The sequence below is a fragment of the Macrobrachium nipponense genome, chromosome 22, assembly GCF_015104395.2.
Source record: "Macrobrachium nipponense isolate FS-2020 chromosome 22, ASM1510439v2, whole genome shotgun sequence".
NCBI classification, from domain to species: domain Eukaryota; kingdom Metazoa; phylum Arthropoda; class Malacostraca; order Decapoda; family Palaemonidae; genus Macrobrachium; species Macrobrachium nipponense.
Window position 1 is genome coordinate 75,160,302 of NC_087213.1, and position 5,267 is coordinate 75,165,568.

The window sequence follows — 5,267 nt, forward strand, 5'->3', positions numbered from 1 at the left end:
CTAGGCCAATGTGTTAGATTTCTTTACTTCACACTTAACATTCACATCTCTCTAATATCAATTTCTGACCAGAAAGCAAATGAGGTTATCTACACATTCTTACACTTCAAGTTACCTTATGAAATAATAAATTATACATCAAAAGTGAGCAGCACTTTTAAGAAAATAGTATTTTAAACCAGTTGAAAAACAAGCGTTACATATGCCTTGATATTAATACTTATGATATTTCGATTAATAACAATCTTTTATATATAACCAAAATCATCATCATCTTTTATTCTTCAAAGAACAGGTAATCTCTACAAATAAAAGCATTAGTAACAGATTACATCTCAGAAGGTTTAGATTATTTTTAGGCCTATAAATCATATTGCAACATACAGGCAGCTGAAACACAGCGTGAAACTTCAACATTCAAAGAAAACTAGTCATAATTTATATTCCTATTGTATTCCTCAAAGAACAGGTAATCTTTGCAAATAAATTCATCAGTAACAGGTTACATCTCAGGCGGCTTAAATTATTTTCTTAGGCCTATAAAACATTTTGCAACATACAGGCATCTTAAACACAGCCGAAAACTTCAACATTCAAAGTAAACTTGTTTTAATTCATATTCCTACTTTGAAATTGTTGTTATGACTTTTGAGCTTATTAGGTCTACTGTCATAATGCTGCAGACGTGGTTATGTTGACCAGTCCGAGGAGCATGGTAAGTGTGCTTTCATTGCTGGCATCGCTAACCTTATCACACTGCACGTTGAACTGAGAAATGTAAAAAAAAAAAAAAATCCAGTCACACAGATTGCGAATTATACATGTGCATAAAAGGGATCATATCTATTAAACCACAAGGGGAAAATAGGGCTAACTGTGCATTCACAAACATTTTGACATGTATGACATTACAAATAAAAAAAACTTTAGCACTACTTGGCAAAGTCACGTTTAATCTGAGAATCTGGACGATACAAAAAGAATTATGTCGCATGAGATTTGAGCACTGCTGTACATTACTTCAAGTTTCTATTAAGCTATTTTTCATTTTAGATTTCTTGTATTTTCAGACTGAGTGACGGAGTTAGATACAGCCATGGCTTATGACTTGGAGGAAATCAGATGAATTGAATTAATCCGGGCTATAACCTTCATAGAGGCCAGGGATGCTGGCGCATCCTTCATTTCATTTTCCTGGACAGCTAAATACATTAAAAGAGATGAATCCTTTGTGAAAAGAAACTGGAACAAAAATCCATATTACTGTCATTGGGAAAAGAGTGAGAATCTTGGAAGGCCTGAAGTCCTTTCTCAGGAGTCAAAACACATCATAGTTGAGGCAGTGGGTAGACCAAGAAAGTCTTTACGTAAACTGGCACTTGAACTAGAAACTAAAAGGGAAAAGAAGAGAAGTTATAGTGCTGTATATCGTGAGTTGAAAAAATCTGGTATCAAGACATTTCATGTTATCAGCAAGCTCAACATCACTCAGCAACAGAGAGAAAACCATGCAAGGTTTTGTGGTTCATTTTTTAAAGATTGAAATGAAGCTGGCTTTCTTCATTTACACAGTCAGGAAAAGAAATGATAAAAATGACATCATTTGGGCAGCAAAGTTGGATGATATCAGCGATGATGTGCTCTATCGTCAATGTGAATCATCAAAGAAAAAGGAAAGTCATGGAATGGCGAATACTTCAGAGAAACTATGCTTACTGGTGGAGTATTTCCTTTCCTGAAAGATCCTGAAAATGTGTTATCTGTTGAAGAAGTCACATTTTTGCATAATAAGGCACCATGTTTCAAGGCTCTTCAGACTCAGGAGCTGCTTCGAAACAGTGGTATCGATTTCTTCTCGTCAAGTGAATTTCCAGGTAGTTCCCCTGACCTTAATGTGCGTGAAAACATTGGTAGTATCTTAAAGGATCGTGTTGAAGCGCGCACAGTGAACTATGGTATACCAAGCCTCGACAACCTGCGAAGAGAGGTGGCCGAAGTGCTCAGTGAAATGGAGTTTGAGTCTCAGCTTTTTTGCGATTTGCTGAAATCATACCCTTCAAGAATGCAGGCTGTGGTACTAGATGGAGGCCACACAAAATAGTAAATACTCAGAGAGAAACTCAAAAAAATACCTGTTTTGAATTACTTTTGTTTTTTTATTCATATCAGTTTTAGTTTATGCTGTAGAGGGGAGGGCTCTAATTTCGAAACACCCTGTATATATATATATATATATATATATATATATATATATATATATTATATATATATATATATATATATATATATATATATATATATATACAGGAGCCCTTAAAAACACCAAAATATACAAAGTAAGTACCATATTTCATAGACTGCTGTCTCTCTTCAGGTAAATAATGAATGAGAAAAGTTACAGAAAAGACAGTATTTATACCAAGAGATCCATCCACTAGTAGCACGTTTTTCTAAGTCACCCCTTCTGATAATTCTTCTTTAATCTTCTGAAGCGTTGGGTGAAGAAAGAGTTTATCAATGATATTTGAAACCCAGGCACCCTTTGAGATGTTCATTACCTGTCTTTGTTTGATCAAGGCTACCCATATCTTTTGGCTTTTGTACCGACATCTGATGCTATAAATTATAAGTGACAAATACCAGTTTATTCTGTGGTTATGGCTATTTATATGGTTAAAAATAGCTGAGCTCTGTTGCCCATACCTAACTGACCGTTTATGTTATATTAATCTCTGGGGAAGTGATTTTCCTGTAAAACAGATGTAAGAATGGTCACAGTCCAGGCATGGGATTTCGTATACTCCAGTGTCCGTGCAGGATGTCTTTTATATATATATATATATATAAAACCCCCCCTTTTGACAAAACTACACAAATTGTGATAATATTGATAATAATAATCATACTAACCTTGAGGGTAATGGTAAGTTGGATACAACCGTTAGTAACATGCACATACCTGTTAATGTTAAATGCAAAATTTCCCACGGCGGCTAAATCACTCATGGGACCTCCTCCTTCTCCTATAAAGGGTGTGGGTGAGGTGGCTGAAGTAGCTGGGGAAGAGGGGGTAAATGATATTAGCCGCAAAAGAAGCAATTCCGATTTAACAGGTATTATTCCAATATTATTTAAAGAATCTCAAAAGTCGTACGTTACAGCTTTTGTTAAACACTTACAAAATTCTAGCTTGATTGAATGGAATGAAGAAGGGGATTTAGCTCATCTAATGGCAGGTTATAATATCTTAGAAATCGCACGAGAATTTCAAGGGAGTAAAAAAACCAACGTTGATAATATTTCCAATTATTACTACTTAATTGAGATGGCAGGGGTTAAAGGTTGGCTGTTAAGGAATGCAGCTATTAAAAAACAAATAGAAGCATGGCGCAATGCATTGAAAAGAGGCGATAGTGGTATGAAGAAGGCGGGACACGTAAAAAAGAAAATGGCGGGTGCGTGGGTACCTTATTAACATGTTGGGAAAATGATACAGCTTTTTTAATCGTGTGATTAACCCTTTACATGATAAAACTTGTTGAGATAACAGTTCGAAAGTGTGTCGGGCTTTAGCGTGATTCATAGCTTCAGGTGGCATGATACAACTTGTTTAATCAGTGATTTTGATAAAGGGGGCCATCTTTAATGACTCATAGTGTCAGGGGGCGGGGACGCTCGATTGCTGGATTTGGTGGGTCATTAACACTTGAACCATCGGAATATTAAGGCACACACTCTCGCCGTGGCTTCGTCAACCTCCTCATGCAAGTTAGTTTTCGGAAACTTGTCCGAAAATAGGTTCAGAAAGAGAAATACTTGTTTAGTAGTGGCCACTAATTGTGTTACATGCAGGAATTACGGTGAGGTTGAAGACGCCATTCGAAGTTATCCATACGCTGAGATTGCAGGCTTTCGATATTCTCGAGGTAGTGCAACATACGCCTGTCCCCGCGATCGCAGTGTTGAAGGGTCAGCCCTTGTGAAAAGACCCGAAAATATTACCTCTTGAGAATGCGACGATGAAGTAGATCTCCCTACCATAGCTACTTTATTAACCCAATATGGTATCGGTGCCCCTGTTGAAGATAATGAATACGCCCAAAAGAGCATAGCATATTCCAAAGATGAGGATCATGCTGACCGTTTGAGCAGGGATACCAAGCAGATGAGGTTCAACCACTTTTTCTCTTCGGTGAAGAAATTAAAGGAAGAATGATTTAAATCATTGTATGACTATGTCAAATATGCTATCTTCCCCGCCGGTATCGGACAAAGTGGACGAGTTAACATGACATGGTTGAATCAGTATTTACCTGTGTTATCTACATTCAGTGATGAAATAAAAAAAAATTGGTAAAATCACTTGCGTAGTCATTATGAAAAAGAATTTATCCCTGCTAGGGGAAAGATGTGTGGAAGATTTATATATGAAGAACTTGTTGTCAAGATTTAAAAGCTTAGATGCATTAGATGAATTATCTTTCACACTCGATCGGGAAACTGGGGAAGATGTGTGTGGTATATATTAGCAATGTGTCTCGATGATGTATTATTTTTGTAAAACGGATGTATATCATGTCTGTGTATTCTTTTGTACACCTTTTCCAGTGTATTCTTGTATAACTTTGTATGGAATAATAATTCATGTATTTCTGTATGACATTTGTTACAAAAATAATAACAATTCTGTATGTAATCTGGTTTCCCATTTAACCTCTTTATGCATGGAATATTATGCATCTATATACATATACACATATCATAAATGATTAATACTGAAATGGGTTTTGTTAAGTTAATTTTCAGAGTTCCCTATTGACTTAAAAAAATTTGCGTTTGGGAGTGAATTCGGGGGACATGTTGGAACTTGTGATTTTAATTTTTAAAACATCATGGGAGGGGGGGGGGGGGGGGGGCTAGTGGAGGGAATTAAGAGTGAGGGTTGAAATCAGGGTTTTTACCTCCCATAGAGTATGAGGAGTTTTGGGGTTAGGGTTAGGTTAGGTTAGGTTAGGTTGGATTAGGTTAGGTTAGGTTTGGCTACCTGGGGATCTGATTTTCCATTTAACCTCCCATAGAGTATGAGGTACTTTGGGGTTAGGGTTGAAATCAGGGATTTACCTCCCATAGACTATGAGGAGTTTTGGGGTGGGGGAGTGTTAGGGTTTAAATCAGGGTTTTACCTCCCATAGAGTATGAGGACTTTTAGGGTTAGGGTTGAAATCAGGGTTTTACCTCCCATAGACTATGAGGACTTTTAGGGTTAG